Raw genomic sequence first — 22,514 nt, forward strand, 5'->3', positions numbered from 1 at the left:
ACAGAGTCTTAGAATACATGTGTTGAATAAATGAATGGTGACTTGGGCATTTATTCATTCATTACTACACTAACAAGGGGACAAGTAGTCCTGGTTGGCCCAGGACTGGGCTGTTTCCTGGGATGTGGGATTTCTGGGGGCTGTCTTGGGTACATCAGGGCTAGCTGGCCCCCTACTTCCTGAGAACCATGATGGACCAGGCCTTGGGACCCCACTCCGCATAACAGGTGAAGTCAGACTCAGGCCCTGCTCTCAAGGAGTTGACATATGGTTGGGATAGATACTACAATGTTATGGTAAATGTCACTACGATAGGGCCACGGACAAGAGCAAGGCCATGGAGTCTGAAGTATCATGATGGCACTTAGGAGGAGGAACAAACACTGGAGGTGAGTCTGAAGGGAAGGAGCTTTCCAAATCTGTATAGGAAGCTGGGGCAAGGCCTTGGGACTGGAGGGACCAAGGCCTGGAGGCTCTTACAGTGTGTTTTGGTTCAGGAAACAGTAGTGGCCTGTGTGTGTGTGGGTGGGTGGGTGGGTGGATGGGTGTGTTGGTGGGGGCATGTGGAGGGGAAAAGAGGGAACTGTGAGATTAGAGAGGTATTTGAGGGGCCAGGTGACATGCAGGCAATGATAAAAAAAAATGAAATTTCTACTAGAGGCAATGGGGAGCTATTGAAGGTTTTTTAAGCAGAGAGAGAGAATCCAATAGTAAAAAGCATTTCATTCATTCCACAACTGGTCTCTAAGCACCTACTATGTGTCAGGCATGGTTGCTAGTGGAATGAACGAATGAATGCATGATTTGCTCTCCGCCCCCAAGTGTCTTTCATTTTCCAACAGCAGCGAGGGGCCTTGGAATCCAGGGACCAGCTGACATGACGTTGAGGCCGGTGGCCTGTGTCAGAAAAGTCGTCCCACAGTGAACAAATCTAACGAGCAGGCTGCCAGCGCTGACTCCAACCTCCGCCCCCCTTATCTGTTTTTCTTTTTCCAAAGGACCTTGAGGACTACAGGCGATTCCACTACAAAATGGTTACACAATTTCCACCGCCCCCCCACCCTAGAGTTTCCACCTTAGGGACATGAATAAGCCTTTTCTTTTCTGGAGAGCTGACCAATGGAGGCCCAGGCTGGGTACTGCAGGAGGGGCGGTGAGGGGAGCCGCTGGGGCGGTCTGATTTGGGGGTGATTGTTTGTTTTCTCATTAAACAAAGCCTGCAGGGCAGGGGCTGTGTCCGCAGGGGCTGTGTCCACAGGAGCCTCCAGAAAGCCCATTTGCAGGTAACAGGAGTCAGCCCGCAGCAGCGGCTGGCCAGCTAAGGACCCTCTGATTCCACCGCTGCCCAAGGCGTACATTTTTTCTGGGGCTGCGTGTCCTCTAAATGGTGCCTTTGAGGAGGCTGCCCTGGTGACAACAGGACCCTCCCTGCAGCACCCACTCGGCTGCTGGATTCTGAAAGCTGATTGTCCCTTCTCAAGTCCTGCCCTCCTGCGACATTCCTCACGCTGACCATTGTCTGCAGAAAGAGGCTATTGTCTGAGGCTGACATATTTGCTGACGGAGGCACAGGAGACAAGCCGAGCTTTGGGGAGAAAGAAATCCATCGCAAACAACAGCAAACCGGAGCCTCGCCGGAGGGCAGGGCTTAGCCTGGGCTTGTTGAATTGCCCGACGGGCTGGTGTTCTTCCCAAGAGGAAATGCCCCCCATTATGGGAGGATCAGAGTTTTATCTCTGGGCTGGAATGACACCATTTGTGCCTTTGTGTCAACAGCACTGAGAGGCCTTGTCTAGGGTTATGTGGCCAGCGCTGGGAAGGGCTTGTTTGAAGAGAAGAAAAAAAAAAGAAAAAACGCAGAACAATGTTTACCCAGAAGGCAGCTCCTGCCAAGACAGCGGCCGCCACCCTCCGCGCTGGGCTGTCAGCTGGCTCGCCAGGCCCCTTCGGCTGCCCCTTGCCCTTGAGTGCAGCCGGGTGGACAGGCAGCTGGCGGGGACAGGTATGCTGTGCCAGCTCTTAAAAACGTGGGTAAATAGTGAAGTTTCCCTCCTTCCCCCCACCCCCACCCCTGGCCTTGCCTGCCCAGCCCTGCCCCCAGCATTCTCTCAATCCAGAGGTTAGCGCCTGAGAGAGCAGAGTCATCGCCCTTGGATGTAGGTGTGATGCTGAGACTTATTGAATTGATCTGGGCATTCAGCCTCAGAGACGCTTGCTACTCAAAGTGTGGTCCCCGGACCAATAGACTGGAATCACCAGGAACTCATTAGAAATGCAGAATCTAAGTTCCTGCCCCAGACCTGCTGCATCTGAAGCTGCATTTCAACAGGATCTCTTGGATGGATTGACACGTGAAGTTTGTGAAGCATTGTTTTAAATCAGAGGTTCTCAAACATAGCTGCACGTTGGCATCACCTGGGGAGGATTTAAAGATTCCAATGACTAGACAGCACTTCAGGCCAAGGACATCAGGATCTCTGGAGGGTGGGACAGAAGCTTCAGTGTTTTTCAAGACCTCCCAGGGGATTCCAACTGGTTTACAGGTTTGAGGCAGAGGAGCAAGAATGATGCCTTTTCCCCCCGCCCTAGAGAACTAACTCTGTATCTTATATGATGCGATTGTTTCTGAGCATCTTCTCCGTCCAGACATCACCACTGTCCCTGAGACTTCATCAGTGAGGATGGAATGTGTTCACAACTGCCATGCTTTTCTGCCCCAAAGAATTGCTATTCATCCTTCAAAGCCCAAATTAAAACACTTGTCCTCTGTGATGCATTCTGGGATCTCCTGAAGCAGGGAAGGATGTTTCTCCTCTAAACTTTCTCTGCCTTCTGCATTTTTCCATCATCACAGTTGGAGCCCTGAGGACAGGGACCGGGTCTTATTTATCACTATATGCCTGAAGACTAAGATACAGCCTTAGCATAAAGTAGGTGCTCAGTAAATGTTGTTGACTGAATAATACATGGGTGAATGCCTGAATAACTACAAGGATAAGTGAAGATACATTGTGCTATGCTATGCTAGGTCACTTCAGTCATGTCCAACTCTTTGTGACCCTATGGACCGTATTCTGCCAGGCTCCTCTGTCCATGTGGGATTCTCCAGGCAAGAATACTGGAATGAGTTACCATGCCTTCCTCCAGAGTATCTTCCCGACCCAGGGATCAAACCATGTCTCTTACATCTCCTGCATTGGCAGGTGGGTGCTTTACCACTAGCACCACCTGGGAAGCAAGGATACATTCCCTAATACTCACTCCTCTGCTTGACTGTCCGGCCCCAGAACTCAAGCCTGGAGAGGAGAAGAAGGAGTCTAAGGAGCCTCGGGACTTCTGGGCAGGTGGTACTGTCATATTGGCTGCCGTGGGTCTGTGGCAGCTTGGGCTGTGGGCTGGCTGGTCATGGCTAAGGTCAGGGCCTCGGTTAGCTGAAGGTCTTCCTGGTCAGAGGCAGAACAGGCTGCCCAGTCTGCATAGACTGAAGATTTATGAAGTCAAGAGTCTTGGAGGGTGGGCAGAGGCCAGTTGATCAGCTAAATGGGTACAAAAGAGGCCCAGGCAGGTGGTGGGAGCTGGTGTGCAGAGGCCAAGATCAGAGGACCCAGAGTCTGAATCCAGGGGCAGCAGGCAGAAATATGCAATATGGAGTGGGGGGTTCTGAGATGACACCCAGGAGAGGGGCCTAACTCTTGTGGCTGATTACTAAGCTCTCTTAAAAATCATGGCTGCATCATAAGGAAGAGGAGGGCTCAGAGACGGGAGTCTTCTCACAAACGGCACTGTGTGGTCCATTTGCTGGGCAGAAGGGAGGAGAGGCAAAATTGCTGACTGGCAGTTTGGCTGGACTCTCCCCAGGACCATCGTCGGGAGTTCTCTCTGGGAACCCAGTGAAGGTGCAATTCTAGGACCTCATCGGCAAACACTTTGGGATCCTGGGACATTTGGGAGAGAAGTTTCCATCTTCCAGTCTTTTCTCATGTTCTCGTGAAGGCTTGAGGTTCATTATCTGTGTCAAGGAAATCAGTTCTCGTCTTTATCAGTGTACCTCTCTATTCCCTGGGCACCACGCACAGACACCTCCCGTGTTGGGAAGTCAAGGAGATTTGCTCAAGTGAAAATCACCCAGAAGTCATCGGTTCTCACAAGCACAATCCCCAAAGGTTCCTTTGAGACGATAGCCACAAGAACTGAGAAAAACAAAACAAAACACGTTGGGCAAAGGGGACATCAACTTCCGGGAGAGGAAGGAAGACCAAGGGGGCCTGGGGGCACGTCCTGGTCTTCAGTCCTGTCCTTTCCAATCTCTCCATGGCTGGGTCCAGCTCCCAGGCCAGGGAGGGAAGAGTCAGTGAATTCCAGTGGGGGCCCTGCATGGTCCTGAGAGTCAGATTCGAGGGGCCTGGTTCAGAGAGGTCCAAGGGCTGGAAAAGGAACAGAGCTGTTGTGGAGAAATTCTGTATAGACCTGGTCGAGCTGAGAAAGGGACTCAAGGCTAAATCAGAAACAGGGCTGGGGAGAAGGCCTCCATCAATAGGTGGAGGAGGCTCAAGACACCTTCTTATTGGCTCCCAGGTGGGAGGTGTGGGAATGTGGGGCTCAGCTCAGGAACATGGCAGATGCACACTCTACTCCAAGGAGGCTCCCTGATAACCCAGAAGGAAATGACCACCTTGAGGATTTACTCTACGTATTTCCTTCCCTATGTTACAGACAAGTCTCCATGCTCCCCCACCCTCAGGCATAGCACATTCTGCAGCTCTGGACCACTCTTGTCTTCTGGGTACCCAGTTCAGGACTTGGCCTGGCCTCATGTAGGGTTGGTGTTTCCTGAATGGAGTGTCTGGCCTCTTGGCAAGGATGCACTGTGCCAAGGTTTGGGGTGAAAGACAGGAGAGAAGCCCAGAATGCTGTCCAGAGTAGTGGGTTTCTTCCATTTCCTACCTCAGCATGGGCAGAAGAATCCCCTACAGGGCACTACAAGGAGCCATGAGAACCTGGATGTCAACTGTGAAATTCCAACACCAGTATGAGGGAGAGAGAGTGTAGAGTAATGGTCAGGGCCTCAGCTTCGTCACCAGCCTTCCAGGAAGCGAGTCTGGCTCTGCTGCTCAGAGATGGATGACCCCGGGCTGAGAACTTGATTTCTCTGGGCCTCACATTGTTTACCAACTGAGCTATCAGGGAAGCCTAAAGTGAAAGTGGAAGTCGCTCAGTCATGTCTGACTCTGTACAGTCCATGGAAATCTCCAGGCCAGAATACTGGAGTGGGCAGCCTTTCCCTTCTCCAGGGGATCTTCCCAATTCAGGGATTGAACCCAGGTCTCCCACATTGCAGGTGGGTTCTTTACCAGCTGAGCCACAAGAGAAGCCCAAGAATACTGGAGTGGGTAGCCTATCCCTTCTCCAGTGGATCTTCTTCACCCAGGAATCGAACCAGGGTCTCCTGCCTCCCAAGTGGATGCTTTACCAACTGAGCTATATTTGTGGCTCAGCTGGTAAAGAATCCGCCTGCAATGCAGGAAACCTGGGTTCAATCCCTGGGTTGGGAAGATCCCCTGGAGAAGGGAAACACTACCCACTCCAGTATTCTGGCCTGGAGAATTCCATGGGGTCACAGTCCATGGGGTCACAAAGAGTTGGACACGATTGAGCCATTTCCACTTTTCACTCACATTCTACATCCATAAAATGGGCTGTTGTGAGGATCCCACAGATGAATTTACATAAAGCCCCTGGAACAGTGCCTAGAGAGGTATCCAACTTTTTGAGACTGGATGGACTGTAGCTTGCCAGACTACTCTGTCCATGGGATTTTTCAGGCAAGAATACTGCATCTGTGCTCAAAAGTTCTGGGTTGCGGGGGGTGATTTTCCTGATTTCAAATTTCCCACATTACAGTAAGACTGACTTCTGTATATAGTCTTGGTTACCTGGGGAACAAAGATGGGAATGGGGCTACACAGCCTCCAGAAGGAAATTGAGTTTGCCCGGATCTGGCTACTAGTTGATCTGAGGACCCAGTCGTCCCCTAAGCCTTGATCATTACTAACTGTCTATCAAAGTAAGCTTAGTCTCACTGCAAGAATCATCACAGCTAGCTTTAGTGCACACTCCCCAGAGCAGAGAGTGCCAGAAGGTAACTCAAAGGGGATGGAGATTCTATCATTAAAAAAAAAAAAAGTAAAGTAACCCTTCAGTCGTGTCCGACTCTTTGAGACCCTATGGATCTATAGCCTGCAAGGCTCCTCTGTCTATGGGATTCTCCAGGCAAGAATACTGGAGTGGGTTGCCGTGCCCTTCTCCAGGGGATCTTTCTGACCCAGGAATCAAACATGGGTCCCCCTCATTGCAGACAGATTCTTTACCATGTGAGCCACCAGAGAAGCCTAGAAATCTATAATAGGAGTCCTGTTATTTTTCTTAAATTTATGGAGCATCTGTTACTGTGTCCCAGGTACTTGATAAACTGCTTTTAATTTTCACAGCAATCCTGCAAGAGAGACCCTATGAACCCCATGTTATAGATAAAAGCCATCTAGGGATGCTGAGTCATTGTCTGGAGCACCTGGAGATGGGCGGTGACGCTGAATTCAAGCTTGGGTTAGTGGTATCAAACCAAAGCCTGTCTCATCCTACTGGCCCTGGCTGAGTGTCATTCATTCATTCATTCATTCATTCATCCACTCATCAAATCTGCCTTGGTGCCAGGGTATATTCTAGGTGTGGGGGAATCTAGAATAAGACATTTTCTTTTTTTAAAGAAACAATTTTATTTATTCATTTATTTTTGTCTGTGCTGGGTCTTCCCTGCTACAGGGGCTTTTCTCTAGTTTTGCCGAGTGGGGTCTACTCTTTAGTTGTGGTGGGTGGGCTCTTCATTGTGGTGCCTCCTCTTATTGCAGAACACAGACTCTAGGTGTGCTGGCTTCAGTAGTTGTGGTTCCCAGGCTCTAGAGCACAGGCTCAATAATTGTGGCACATGGGCTTGTTTGCCCAGTGGCATGTGGGAACTTCCTGAACCAGGGATTGAACCGCTGTCTCCTTCATTGGCAGAGAGATTCTTTACCACTGAGCCACCAGGGAAACCCTTAAGACATTTTCTTTTTTTTTTTCAAGAAACTCAGAGACTCAGAGGAATAATGGATGGTACAACAGTCCTGGGCAAGATAAACCCAGAAGTGTAAGAAATTGCTCTCCCTGGAATAGGTATATGGGATGGGTGATTAAAGCAGGAAAGTGCGTGTCAGAGCTTCTGGCCCTGTGCAATGAAGAGACGCTGAGCAGGTGGAGCGGGGGTCCTAGAGGGTACAAGGATGTTGCAGGGGAAGGAAAAGCACTTGCAAAGTCTAGCCGGTCACTGGGGGGTGGGTAGGTTGGGGGTACAGAGCATGTGTCTATGGCTGAGAAGGTCTCTGGGAGCAGGAAAAGTCTAGGAGGATGAGGAAGGAAATGCAGGTAAGAGCTTGGAAGTTGAGGCTGAGTGACTTGGACCCAGACTTCATCCCAGGGATCACCCAGGGCATTTGTTCGGACAGGATGAGGGTGAGGAGAGTGAGGTGTTCACCTTGGATGCAAAGTTTAAAGGAAAGCTGAAAAACTCAGTCACCACAATCCTTTACCAGTTGTTGTTCAGTTACTCCGTCAAGTTCGACTCTTGGCAACCCCATGGAGCGTGGCATACCAGGCTTCCCTGTCCTTCACTGTCTCCCGGAGTTTGCTCAAACTCATGTCCATGGATGTGATGATGCATGCCATCCAACCATCTCATCCTCTGTCATCCCCTTCTCCTCTCCGCCTTCAACTTTTCCCAGCATCAGGGTCTTTTCCGATGAGTCAGCTCTTCGCATCAGGTGGCTAAGCACTGGAGCTTCAGCTTCAACATCAGTCCTTCCAATAAATATTCAGGACTGATTGTCTTTGGGATCATACCAGAGATCATGGCAAAAATATCCGTGCTGAGCAACACAGCCAATGTGAGATGAAGATGATGCATCTCATTCACTTCATCCTAATTTCAGCCTTGCTTTTGTTAAAAACCCAGATTTCTAGTGTCCACCCTCCAGATCTACTGACTCAGTCTTTCCAGAGAAGGAGCTCTGTTATTTCTCAGTGTCCTGGGTGATTTTTATGGTTGTGCTTCTTTTCAGACTTGTCTATGATAATGAAGGCACCTGGTAAAAATCTAGATTCTCACAGCCCTTCCAGACCTTCTGCATCTGAAATGGACAGGAGAGGGGCCTGTCCAACCTCCAACAGACAGGTTGGAGGCTGATCAAGGACCTTGGGAGCTTCAGACCATTGAAGAAACAGCAAACAGCAATGAATGGCAGGGTGAGTTTCATTTTAGTTTAAATTTTTTTTTAATGTAAAATTTTTTAATAGCACATTTTGTTTTCTTTATTTAAAAAAACTGAAGCTTAACTTAACAACAAAGTAACCTGATGGATCCAGTAGCTCATTATTTCAATTAGGTTTATTTATTTGTTTTTTTCTTTTCCCCAAGGAAACAGAATATTTTGTTCTTCAAAAAAGACAGTTCACAGCTAATTGTTGCCATTTCACCCCTAATTTTATTTGACATTGTCAGAGAGATTATTTAAAAGTATTGGAATTCCAGAGGCAGGGTGTATTGTCTGCCCATGGATTTCGGATTTGGGGAAACAATCCCAACAATCCCAGGCCACAGGCCCTGTTTGGGCTGGGATTTTCTCTTCTACTGTTCTGTCTCCAAATGGGAAACTGTCCCAGTTGTTAAAAGCCACACACATATTACATCCTTAGGAGACTCCGGAAGAAAGCCTGAACTCCTACCCAGACATCAAAGCCCTACACGACTGCCCCCTTGCACTCTCTCCAAGCTCTTCCCCCATTCAGGGCTCCTGCTCTGCTAGTATCCGTGGACCAGCCTTGCCACTGTCTCTGAGCAGACTAAACACCCTGAGCTTCTCCAGCAGGTCCTTCTGCTGAAACACCTTTCCTGTCTCCTGCTACCTGTCTCTTCTTGCTGCTCCATCCTTAAAACTCCGATGAGGCCTTTCCTCTCCAAGGAAGCCCCCATGCCACTGAAATGCTGCAGCTGCTCCTCCTCCACCCTCTGAAGCCTACCATTCCCTCTGGCACTTGTGCTTTTATTTTTTCTTGGTGTTTATCAAACCTTGGAGGCCTCCTCCTTCCGTCTGCACGCTGGGAGTGTTCCTCCTAAAGCTAACAGATTGCTCCAAAAATGTGCTACAGAGTCTGAAAGCTTGGCTCCGGGTCTCAACTCCATCTCTTCTGAGCTTGGGTGACCTTGGACGAGTCTTTTGCCCTTTGATGTCTTGGGACAAAATATAGTTACCTTGGTAGGGGTTGTGAAGGGCAGAGGAGATGGTATAAATTACGGGGGCGGGGCATTGCAAGAGCAAGGTTATTATTATTCATAATACAGCACAGTGAGCGTTCGTTGAGGGCTGGTGGGCATCTCCTAAGGCTTCGTGTGGACCTCAGTCCCCAGTGAGCCCCGAGCCTGGCAGTGGACTTGCCTCCTTGTCCAGCATCCCTGCTTCTTAAGCAGTTGGCTGTGGTCGTGATCCTGGCCGTCCGCTGCTTCCAGGAGGAGGGGAAACCTAGGGTAGAAATGCTTGGAAGGGGCTCCTTTGTCACCTACTTTATTCTAATATTAGAAATTTCATAAGACCTGAAGATGAACTGGGGAAAGTTTCTTTTAAAGTCTCTTACTTTCTGTCTTTAGCATTTAAAGGAAGGGTGGGAAACATGATTTTTGCGCGTGAGGGGCTGCATTTTCTAAGCTGCTGCTTGGGGTGTACACATTTCAGGGAACCTGGTCCTCCCTCCACAGTGCTGTGTTAAGAGGGACCGACAGCTCCTACAGCCACATGGCCTTTATGGACGTGAGAGGCGCTGGGAGGCCGTGGATGGAGGATGGATGGGGGGAGCCGGACCCCCAGATACGATGTGAGAGTCTCGTGTGTGTTCTGGTGCCGGCTGCTGGCGTGAGCTGAACAGATTCGGCTCATGGTTTCATCTGGGCAAAGACAGAGTCAGGAGGGGCTTGTTTCTTTGTGTTCGGAGCCTGCTGGTGAGCACGGATGGAAAACTCAATTATCAGTGAGGTTAGGGGCAGGGCGGGAGGTCAGGGCCTCCCTGCCCGCTCTTCCTCTGGGCGCTGAGAGAGCGGCTCTCCTTTCTGCGGCTCTGGGAGGAGGATGCATTGATCAGGGTCAGAGGTCATGTGTCATCAAAGGCGGGCCAGGAATAAAGGGAGCCCTTCCCCAGGATTCTAGAGTGGCCCCCAAAACCCAAGACCATTCACTCCCTTGGTAAGCTCAGACTGCCTTATATGCAAGAGGACCAGAATTCTGATTATAAAATTGACAAGAAAACATTTCTTTATCCTGGGATGGCTTTCAAAGACTTAGGATTTGCAGGGGGAGGGGTTGGAAGCATTCTTTTTCTAGCCTCCTCAGCCAAGAATTCAGAACCCTCTGGGGGAGACACTACACATGTCTTCCTTTTTTGAGGAAAAAACAATTCATTAAAAAGTTCTTTGTATGAGTCTGGACACCTCAAAGATAGGACCTTAGCCACCCTTGTTTCACACTTATATTTTCCCATGGGAATATTTCCTTTCTAGACAGAGAGGGAGAAAGAAAAAGCAATCCACAGACAATAATTTGAAAGTTGGAAGTTAAATTTGAACAATCACATGGCCAACAGAATATGCAGAAAAACAGTAAGGGTAGAAAGAAAAAAAAGAAAGATAGTCCACCAAAGAGACAGACAGAAATGTAAAAAAATAGATGGAAAGAAATTCACAGAGAGAGTTCATGCCTGAAATCAGAGGAAGAAAAGAATTCCATATAGACAGAACAGCTCTAACGGATCACGGACAGCTGATTTAAAATATAACAAACATCCCCGAATGCAAGATTTGGGACTGGAGGGGAGAAGAGAGTTTCCCAGCAGCTATACCTATATATTTTCAGCAACAATTTCTTCTTTACAGCGAAGCGTGGAAAATGAATGAAGGGCCCAACTGTGATCTGCCTACTTTTCTAGTTGTCAAAGCAAACTGGATGCAAAGAGGACAGTTGACAATATACGAGAGCAGGTTTGCATTTCAAGAGCAGGTCTGACGCCCAAGCCGAAGCATTATTTTAAAAAAGCAGTTGAGTCCCCCTTGCATAGATGCTGTTGTATATATTGTATAGATACATTATACAAATGTGGCTCAGTGGTAAAAATTCCACCTGCCAATGCAGGAAACCCAAGTATGGTCCCTGGGTAGGGAAGATGCCCTGGAGGAGGAAATGGCAACCCACTCCAGTATTCTTGCCTGGAAAATCCCATGGACTGAGGAACCTGGCAGGCTACAGTCCACGGGGTCAAAGAGTTGGACATGACTTACGGGACTAAACAGCAACAACAATCAAGGTGTTAACAGGAATCTAGCTGGAGAGAGTTGGCCCATATTCCATAAATGAGCCCAAAATATACTTCTGAAAAACTGAGCACCAGGATAATGTGCATAAGGCACTGTGTTCCTGGGCCTCTCTCAATTTCACTTAATGTCGGTTCACTTGAGCCTGTTGCAGATGCCGCCTCCTCTAGAAAGCTGTTTCCATTTACCCTGTCCCTCCATGGCTCCTCTGCAGACGGCTCTGTCTAGGACTGCTCAGTGCCAGTCCCTCCTCGCTGGGTCTGGTCAGTTCTTGATGAGTCCCTTGCTCTTGTGTCATCACCCCATCAAGTTTGGAAGCTTCTGGCCAGAGATCACAGTGCAAATCTGGGGATTTGGGGCTTTGCTGGGTTATATCAATAGTAGGTCCTCTGTGAAGGACCTCTGTTGACTGATTAGAAGAGATGGTGGCCCCAATAATTCTGAATGGAGTCCATTTCCTATTCCGGTTTATCTTGCAAGTCGGATAAAGAAGCCATTGGAATTAAAACATTTATTCATGTAAGGGTTAACACAATCAGTGCAGCTACTCACCACCCCCCTCCCCCACCCCCACTGGCATATTAAGACTTTCTCAGTGAAGGAAGCAGGATATTGATGGATATTCACATGCAAGCTCCTTACCCTTGATAGACTGGTAACTACTTTTTTTTTTTTTTTAATGGAGTTTATTTTTTAAATATTTTATTTACTTTTACTTTTGGCTGCATTGGGTCTTCATTTGGGGCTTTCTCTAGTTGCCGCAAGCCAGGGCTATTCTCTAGTTGTGGTGTGCTGGCTTCTCATTGTGGTAGCTTCTCTTGTTGTGGAGCACGGGCTCTAGGGTGTTCAGGCTTCAGTAATTGCTGCGTGTGGCCTCTATAGTTGCGACTTGTGGGTTCCAGAGCTCAGGTTCAGAAGCTGTGGCTCACGGGCTTAGTTGCCCCAAGGCACGTGGGATCTTCCCAAATCAGTGTCCCTTGCATTGCAAGGAGGATTCTTAACCACTGGATCACCGGGGAATCCCTGGTAACTTCAATTTAAGGCACACTGACAAAGAACGTCTGGTCTTCACGTTCTTTGTTTTATAGATGTGTACTTTGAGGTTGAGGGAGAAGTAACTTGCCCAAGATTTCACAGCAAGAAATTGAGCTACAGTTGATACCTGGCCTCCAGGTCTATTATAATAAAACAAGAGCAGTGGTGTTGCCTATAACTTCCACACACATTATCACACTGCATCCTGGGCTGGCCCGGGTGGAGCAAAAGAGGCAATTGCACTGGGTCCAAACCTTGACTAGTTGCTTCCTACCTCAGGCTGCATCCTTGTCTCTGAGATGAGGTTCAGGAGAACATCCAAACTCTTATGGTCATGCAAAGACTCTGGGAGATGAGGAATAAAGCATCTGGCATCTCAGCCCTCAAGGCTCCACTCTCAATTCTAGTGTCTTCCTCTACTTTATTTTCAGTTATTATTATTATTATTTATTTTTGGTTGCACTGGGTATTTATTGCTGCACACAGGCTTTCTCTAGTTGTAGGCTTCTTATTGTGGTGGCTTCTTTTGTGGCGGAGCACGGACTCTAGATGTGCGGGCTCAGTAGTTGCCCAGACTTAGTTTCTCCATGGCATGTGGAATCTTTCCGGACCAGGGATTGAACTGGTGTCCCCTGCACTGGCAGGGTTCCTATCCACTGTACCATCAGGGAAATCCGAGTTATTATTTTTTAATTAAGATATAAACTTCCTTCCCCTTTTTAGTTCCTTTTCTACCCTTTTCCTCTCCCCTTAATTTGTTGACAGCATACTCAGAGGTCAGCACTAGTGGAGATGCTGGAATTCAGTGCTGGAATTTATGGGGTTCCAGTCCTCAGGGCTCACACCAGGTGGGGCATGAAGACAAGAGAATTAACGATGACAGGTGTGTGACTGGCTCAGAGGAGGAAAGTGTATCTCTGGTGGTTTGCGCCTTCCCTCCCCATCTTCAGCTTCACATCTTCCCTTCACATCTTCAGCTTCTCCAGCATCAGGCCTCCCTACTGCTTTACTTAGACCATTGTTCTTCTTGCAAAAGAGCATCCTTCAGTCCTTCAGCTGTTTGAGGGAGAGATGTAAACACAGAGAAGAGAGAGGCACTCTGTCCCCTGACCTCCCCGGGACTCGTGGTCTCCGAGGAGAACCAGAACAGGACGCAAACAACAGCCCCCGGTCTGCTCCTGGACAAGGATGCACTGAGAGTGAGAACACGGTGGCTCCAGAGAGAAGGACGAGGGGTGATGGTGCGCAGCTCCCTGCAGGGAGGAGAGGCAGACAGAAGGGTTGCTACTCCGTGTGAGTCACTTCACTGTCAAGTTGTCAGAAGGCAAGAGGATTCAACTGAGTTTGTCTGGAGGAAGAAGATTCCAATAGGCTAGGGCTGTCTGAAGCCTCAAGTTCCCCAGGGGTCCTCAGAAGGCTGTTTGGTATTGGGCAGGCAGGGGTCCTCAATGGTGGGATAGTGGCTAAGAATCGGAGACCCTCTGTCCACCCAACTTGTGGAAACTTTGAGGGCTTGAGTGTGAGCCTGGCAACCCACCCCCCCACCCCACCCCACAGTAGATATAACTTATCAAGTGTCCCCAGCCCCCCACCTCTCCCGTGAGCACAAAAGCCTGTTGTTTGGGAGCTCAGAGAGTGGACACAGACCATCCTGTCTTCTCCGTGTCATTAACGTAATCTATTTGATCTTGAGGGTGGTTTTGTTTCAGTCTCTCAAGGCGTGTGTGGGAAGGGAGGGGGTATTTCTTCTGACTTTTGAAGAGTAGAGTGAAAGGGTTAAATGTGAAAATTAAGCCCAGGAGGAAATCCATCTTGGGTCCTCTTCTCCTTGTTGGAAAAGAGCTGATGCTTACTTTGTAACTATGGGAGTTCACCTATTCTTTGGCATGAAAGTGTTTTGTTATCATCATTGTTGACAATATCATACTCGTTTACTTTTATATATGGGGCTTCCCAGGTGACTCAGTGAAAAACAATCAACCTTCCAATGCAGGAGCCACTGGAGACTTGGGTTCTGTCCTTGGGTCGGGAAGATCCCCTGGAGGAGGAAACTGCAACCCATTCCAGTATTTGTGCCTGGGAAGTCCCATGGACAGAAGAGCCTGGTGGGCTGTGGTCCACAGGGTTGCAAAGAGTCAGACAGGACTGAGCACACAGGCATGCACACATGCTTTTATATCTATACACCTTGCCTCATATTCAGAAGGATTTTGGCACACCAGTAAAACAGGCTTGCAACGAATAAACGAATCAATGGCTACGACTAAGTAAAGATAGAAGGAATAAGATGGTAACAGAGAAAAGGTTAGAAGACAGAATTTGCCCTTGGAGAGCCTGAGCAGTAGCTGGATGTGGGCCAGGACTCAATTCTGAGCTTCCTAGTAGCCATAGTGATAAGGGAAAGACTCACAAACATGGTTCCCTGCATCAGCAAGAAACAAAGCTGCCTTGGGAGTTCCTTTGATCCAGAGGCTAAGATTCCGTATTCCCAATGCAGGGAGCCTAGGTTCGATCCCTAGTCAGAGAACTAGATACCACATGCCAGAAAAATAAGAACCTGCATGCTGCGATGATGACTGAAGATCCTGAGGGCTGCAAATAAGACCTGGTACAGCCAAATAAATAAATAAATAAATACAAAAAAAAAAATAGAGAGAGAGGAAGAAACAAAGCTGCCATTGAAAAAGAAGGCTTTGTATGATGCATTGAAAAATACCTATGAAATCTTCCCGAAGAGTGAGATATATATTGATATCTGGCCCTTTTGGGACTCAAATTCATAAATACTTTTAGGGGAGCATTGGGCAATGTGTTCTATGAAACGCTGATGGTGGGAGGCATTAAGACATCAATAGGTGTTCCTCAAAAACCGTCACAGTGGCTGGAGAAGCATGGTTAATATTCACACTCATTCCAGTCTTCAAAATTTGCAATGCACCCACCCTCCTGAGAGCTCAGAGGAGTGTGCAGAAAAGAAACCTGGCCAATTTGGCATAGACAATCATTTCCCAAGGGCTCTGCTCGGTGAGACCACCCGGAGGTTCTGACCATGGTTCCAGTTTTCCCCCGGGAGAGACCGTACTGGGCCTTCGGAGCTTACTTAGTATTTGAGAGAGACAAATCTCTGTGGCCAGCACAGACTGCTCTTTCAGGGTAACATCTGTGCCAGCAAACCTCAGTCTTTGTTTTACCAAAGACTACCCTGTGCACCTGGGTGAGTGGACGTGGATGGAAGTGGGGAGCAGCGGAAACGCCGTTGACCACCTGGGTCCTAGCACTCACAATACAGTGTGACGGATACATGATGTGTGTCTGTGGGGTCTCTGCAGGGACACAAGGCTGGCAGTTCTGGGTAGGCTTCTTGGAGGAAGTGACACTTCAACAGAGATATAAAGAATTGGCTGAAGTTACATGAACGGAAAGGTCTGAGGTCCCATTTGGGGCCTGGCTGGCTGGAGCAAATGGTCCGAATTGGTTTTGGATGGAACAAATGGCGGAGAGAGAGGCAGCTGGTGAGGAAGAAGCAGGAGATAGCTGGCCCGGCTGGCCAGTTTGGTTTTTTTTTTTTTTTTTGGTCTAGGGACCCTCAGGGGGATGGCAGGACTTTCCAGATAGAAAGAGCTTCCAATGATGATGTCTTGTGACATGGTGGTGGCGGTGGGGGACACATATGGGCTGGAGACTAGAGCCAGGATTCTGAGCAACTCACTCAAGGCAGTCCCTGCAAGAAAAGGGCAGAGCACTGGCTCTTGACCCTCAGTTCCAGTGAAGACTGGGGGGACATGACAGGCTCTCCCGGCTCCCCGGAGGACTGGTGCTCCCCCGGGCTGGATGTCAGAACAAATTAAGGGCACTGGTCTCACAAGCCCCACCTGGCCAGCAGCACGGTCAAGCCAGGCTGGCAGGAGGAACGTGTCCCCAGCAGCACACTGGACCTTGGCCACTGGCCTTGGAGCAAGAAAGGATCTCTTGGCCTGGCTTTTCGTGAGCGGTACACAAGAGTACAAGAGACTACAGCAAACAAAGATCCAGGTCAGGGTCATGGTTCGAGGTTTTCTGTGCTCACCAACATGGAAAAGAGAAGCTTCATGCCCAATCAGAATCACGGCTGTTTTACAGAAACAGCCAGAGGCAGTGGGGATGGGGATAGCCCACCACGTCTTGCGTTGTTATTTTGCTAAGTGTGCTCACAAGGATGATCTCGTTTGCTTTCTTAGCCCGTTTCAGCTGCTATAATAAAAAGAGATGTGGAGAAATTGAACAGCAGACATTCATTTTTCTCAGATCTGGAGAAAAGGATGCAAGGATGGCAGATTTGGTGTCTGGAGAGAGCTCGGTTCCTTGTTCATAGACGGCTAGGCCAGTTGTCTTTTTGCTGTCTCCCTACATGGCAGGAAAAAGGAAGGGAGCTCTCTGGGGTGTCTTTTGCAAGGGCACTAATTCTATTCATGAGGGCTCCACCCTCATGACTTAATCACCCCAAAGGCACTATACCATCACACTGGGGGTGTTAGAATTTCAACATAAGGTTATTGGGAGGACAAAAATATTTGATCTATGTCAAACCTCACAATACCATGTGACACTGGGATTGCTTATTGTCCCATTATTATATGCCATTATCTGGTCTGACTCTTTGCAACCCCATGGCCTGTAGCCCACCAAGCTCCTCAGTTCATGGAATTCTCCAGGCAAGAATAGTGGAGTGGGTAGCCATTCCCTTCTCCAAGGGATCTTACTGACCCAGGGATCAAACCCAGGTCTCCTGCATGCATTGCAGGTGGATTCTTTACCATTTGAGCCACCAGGGAATCCCTATTATCTGAGCAACCTTCCTGAATCTCCATATCTGGGCCAGGTGTGCCCTCTGTTTTTGTTTCCAGGGCATCCCCTCTCACAGCACTTATGCCACATTCAGATCATTTGCTTCATTTGTATTTTTCACTGAAGACAAAACCCTTGCATCGGCTCACACATGGATGTCTAGCACCCAGACCTGTGCTGGGCACACCACACTGCTGCTACTGCTAAGTCGCTTCAGTCGTGTCCGACTCTGTGCGACCCCATAGACGGCAGCCCACCAGGCTCCACCGTCCCTGGGATTCTCCAGGCAAGAACGCTGGAGTGTGTTGCCATTTCCTTCTCCAATGTATGAAAGGGAAAAGTGAAAGTGAAGTCGCTCAGTCGTGTCCGACTCTTCGTGACCCCATGGACTGTAGCCTACCAGGCTCTTCTGTCCATGGGATTTTCCAGGCAAGAGTACTGGAGTGGGGTGCCATTGCCTTCTCCAGGCACACCACACAGCAGGGCTTAATCAATATTTGATGAATGCATGAGGAAAAAGTTTTACTTTCCCATAGTAAAACAAACAACAACAGCAACAACAACAAACAGACACTCTGGCCTCAGGAAACCTTGCTCCACCTCTGAGGCAGCTGGGCTGGTGGATCTAACTGTGGTAAACACACACATTGGATCTACTCATCTAGACTGACATGCATGGGGGTTTCTGGCATCCGGCCACCAGTCTAAACTTGTTGGGATCTTGGAGCAAGCAGTTATTATGTTGAATTATGCAAAGAGCCAGTGGCTGGAATTCAGTGCAGATATTAGCCACAGCCTAATGATGCTTTGAGAAGGGGGGAGGGGCATGAGTGGAATTTTTAAAAAACTAACTTATTTTGAAAAAAATGGTATATGTTTGCTACTGAAATATTGGAAACTCATTGGAAAAGACTTTGATGCTGGGAAGGATTGAGGACAGGAGGAGAAGGGAGCGACAGAGGATGAGATGGTTGGATGGCATCACTGAGTCACTGGACGTGTCTTGGAGCATACTCCAGGAGATAGTGAAGGACAAGGGAAGCCTGGCGTGCTGCAGTCCATGGGGTCGAATTGGACATGACTTAGTGGTAGAACAGCAACAATAGAAATGTTATAAACACAGATAAGCAAAAAGGATAAAATACATGAGTCAAATGATTTTTCTATCACTTGGAGGTATTAAGCACCAGTGGCTGGGGCTCATTGGGTATCTTCTCTGTCTCCTCCCAGCACTGTGACTTCAGGGCAGGCTGGCTGCTTACAAGGCAGCTCAGGATTCTCAAGTTCCAAGTCCCAAGAGACAGTCAGGTGGAAACTCTGTTATCTCTTGTGAGCTTGCCCTGAAATTCACTTGGCCTCAGTTCCACCAGATTCCACTGCTAGGGGCAGTTGCAAAACTCCACGTGGGTTTGAGTGGGGATAACATGGATTCCACCACTCCATGGAGGGAGGTTATCATCCCAGGGTAGAAGGAGTACATGGGATGCAGATGCACTCACGTGACCATCTTTAAAAAATATCACTGTTCAGAATGATCTCAGTATCTATTGTTAAATGAGGTGACAGTTATTTCCATTGGAAGTCCTTATTGTCACACTAAAGTAAAAAAAAAAAATTCTTGACCAAATATTCTATGGTTATGTGATACATAACCATATCACATCATACAACGTGTCTCAGGTTTCTGAAATCTGAGCAGGAACCCATTTCACTGGTTGCTCACAATATCCTCTTGGAGGTCATCACTCTCATGGAAACTGAAGTCTAGAAGGGAATAAAAACAGCATTTCTGCAGTGTCAGCTCCTGATGGATCTGGAATATCTAGATGGACCTAAATATCCTTCTTCCATCCTGGAGGTCTGGCCTCTTCTCCAGGTAACACCACTTGTAATCAAAGTCCTCTCCCAGAAAATTGTAACACTGACCCAGGAGGTAAGACTTCCTTTTTAATGTTTTAACTTTAGTGTGGCCTTCAGTCTTTAGAACGGTTTATACTGAGTAAATATTAACCCAGTGCTGGATGACCAGGGTTTTATTAGCTGGAGGAATGTTTGGCAGAAGGGGCTAGAGGAAAGGGTGAGTTGTTCAGTCCAGCATTTGAAGATGGCACCCAATTTTTGACTGAGCAAATATGTGATAGCTCTTGAAACTTGCTGGGCAGTCTCGGGGGTGAAGGGGGTGGTGCCTACCTCTTGGTGAAAATATCGGAACCAATCAGTCAATGATGTAGACTCTTGAAAGACCACTGAAGGCCCTTATACCCTTATATTTGGAGACTCTGCCCAATATGTTACATCTACATTTCATGTCACAGGGTTTTTGTTTAGTCTTCTGCTATAAAAATTCATATGAACTCCTACAATTTTGCCTTTGAAATTATTTAACTATGGGTAGCATCGTTAATTTACAGTAAGTTCAATTCTTTCTTAGCCTGTGTGAAAATTCTTGCAAAGCCAGAGGCTATAAACTACCAATTGTTTTCTAACGTAATGAAAATTTCATGAGTGATAAATTTAATGATTAAAGAAGTGGCAGATGACATAATGTTACATTTTTTAAGATATTTAATTAAACATCCACTTTGATTTTGCAGTTTTTGACTTGTCTTTGAGAGCATCAATTTTTTTTTTAAATGCTTTCAGATATTTGGTAGGACCCTGAAAAGCTTAGAAGCCAGATCCTGCAGCTATGGGCCCTGACAGAGGAGATGATTCTGGTTGTGATGAGGCTAGTTCTTTCCCAATGAAAAGAACCCCCAGAGTCCCTATGGTTGTGTATTTCACGTTGAAGCTAGCAAGAGAAATCATTCCTCACCACGAGTTCTCCTTGGGATCAAATGTGTGCACTCATGCTGCTCTAGTGGATCAAGCTGGGCCAGGAAGATATACAAAGAATTCTGGAGAATCTGAATTCTCCATTGTCAGTTCAGGTGGATCAGTTCTGATGATCAGTTCACATGGATCTGGAATGACAGTGGGAAAGAGAATCTGATGGTAGAAAAACTCTTAGAGCAAGAAAATGGACCATTGGAGGGATTTGCCTAAGTTCTATCATGGAATGGAGTGAAGGTAAAGAACGAAACTTATTTTGCTAAAAAGCCAAGCCGCAGTGTGGTAAAATCTCTGTTTCATTTCATGTGGTCCTCCAACATCTTTTCAAGATATTCTTCCCATTTTACTGATTGGACCAATGGGGCTCCGAAAGGCCAATATTTGCTCAAAATGATGCAGGGACAGGAGCCTGGGGTCTGCCTAAATCCCAGGCTCTTCTTTGTCTTCCTGCCATAGTGATGGATAGAAGTGTTTGCAATTTTTGGAGGAAATGAGCCGCATGTTTTGAGGTTTGTGCTTGGAATACTGGCAGGATTAAGGGAACTGTAGGAGCAGTAGCTTTTTGGATTTTTCCATTTGCAGAAACCACAATCCTCTAACAAACACTCAGCATGAAAGACCTGGAAAGAAGTAAATCAAGGGCTTACAAAGAGGCAATCCAGCCTTTGTCTAGAGCCATGGAGGCAAGAACCCAGTTGGTCAAGTCAACAGTACTCATGGAGTATCAACTCCATACAGGAGGTCCCTGTTTGTCCCTAATGTGTTGGTCTTGGGTTCTCTGTCACAGGTAGATACAGAAGGGGTGGGAAAGAGCTCTGGCCTGGGAATCAGAAGAATAGAATCTGCAAACTCCTCTTCCGTTCTCTAGCTGCGAGGCCTTAGACAAATGAGTGCACCTCTCTGAGCCTCTGTTTTGTAAGGTGATGGTTCTTGCTCAGCCCATCTCCCAGGCCTGTGATGTTTCCGAAGATCCTTGTGTGGGGACTCATCCCTATGACTTCTCCTAGAGTGGACCCCGGTTGAGGGCAAGAGTGGGTCTTATTTCTCCATCTTCAGCATAAGGCCTGACACAGAGCAGGCAGGCACTTTGTGAGTGTGTGATGAATAAGGCCATAGATTTCTTAAATTCTAGCTGAAACACAATCCTTCTTTAAAAAATTTTTTTTTTATTTTTATTTTTGACTGTGCTGGGTTTTTGTTGCTGCGTGGGCTTTTCTCTAGTTGTGGCAAGCGGCAGCTACTTTCTAGTTGCTGTGCGCAGGCCTCTCCTTGTGGTGGCTTCTCTTGTTGCTTAGCACGGGCTCTAGGGTGCGTGGGCTTCAGTAGTTGCAACTCCCAGGCTCTAGAGCACAGGTTCAGTAATTGTGGCACTTGGGCCCAGTTGCTCCTTGGCTTTTGGGATCTTCCCACATCAGCGACTGAACCCGTGTCTCCTGTGGGTCCTACACTGGCAGACGAGTGTTTTTTAAAATTTATTTACTTTTGATTGAAGAATGATTGCCTTACACTGTTGTGTTGGTGTCTGCCATACATCAATATGATGTATGGTATACACATGTCCCTTCCCTTTTGAACCTCCTTCCCACCTCCCACCCCATCCTGCTCCTCTAGGTCGTCACAGAGCACCGGGCTGAGCTATGGCAGGTGGATTCTTTACCCCTGAGCCACCAGGGAAGCCCTACACCATCCTTCTTAATGCTTGTGGACCGTCACTGGGATCTTCCCGCTTGTTGCCACTTTCAAGGATAAAGGCGGTTTCTTTTCAAAGATTCAAACTCTTCTACACTGACCGGGAGTCCCTTCTTTGAGGTACAGGATGCTTCATTAAGATCAACTTGGTTTGCAAAACAACTTGATAACTCTGTCTGTGAAAGCTTAATGGATCCTGCTGCCAGCTTCCTGAAAAGAAAGTTTCTCTTTTTTCATTAGAGCTGAGTTTTCACAAATAAATATTCTCTTTTAATCCATACCACCAACTAGGCCAGGATCCTTTGTAGTTCCCAGAACCACAGTGCCCTAGGCTGTCAGCTCTAGAAGGGCCCTTGGGGGTTATAAATTCTTACTTTCCACTTCTAGACAAGAGTTTGCTGCCTAGTAAGAAGGAACTTGCTCGAGGGCATAAAACAGAGCCAGTTTTGGAGTTCTGTCTAGTTCCTTCAACTCAGCGGAAATGACTTTTCTTCCAGCATATCTCCAGAGAAAGCCCGCTGTCCTTTCTGAATCCACTGGGCCTCCACGCTGGGCCCTGAAGGAGCATCCTTGTCTGATGGTTCCTAGTTCTGCCAGAATTAAGGGCGTTTCCTGGTTCACACTTGCCCAGGCCCTCTAGGAGGGACGCACACATGGATGTATTCACAGTCCAGCTGCTGGTGAGGGCAGC

General features: G+C 47.8%; 1 long non-coding RNA gene across 1 annotated transcript in view; it reads left to right on the top strand.

Moving 5' to 3' along the window:
* The window catches only part of LOC145544901 (uncharacterized), a 35,682-nt gene extending 13,579 nt beyond the window's left edge, over nt 1-22,103 (top strand). The window contains exons 2-3 of the long non-coding RNA XR_014081694.1: nt 8,151-8,334; nt 21,746-22,103. This is a non-coding gene — a long non-coding RNA (uncharacterized LOC145544901). The remainder of the gene's footprint in view (nt 1-8,150; nt 8,335-21,745) is intronic.
* The last annotated feature ends 411 nt before the right edge of the window (nt 22,104-22,514 follow it).

The sequence above is a fragment of the Giraffa tippelskirchi genome, chromosome 4 (genome assembly GCF_054371585.1).
Source record: "Giraffa tippelskirchi isolate mGirTip1 chromosome 4, T2T-mGirTip1v1.2.pri, whole genome shotgun sequence".
Lineage (NCBI taxonomy): Eukaryota > Metazoa > Chordata > Mammalia > Artiodactyla > Giraffidae > Giraffa > Giraffa tippelskirchi.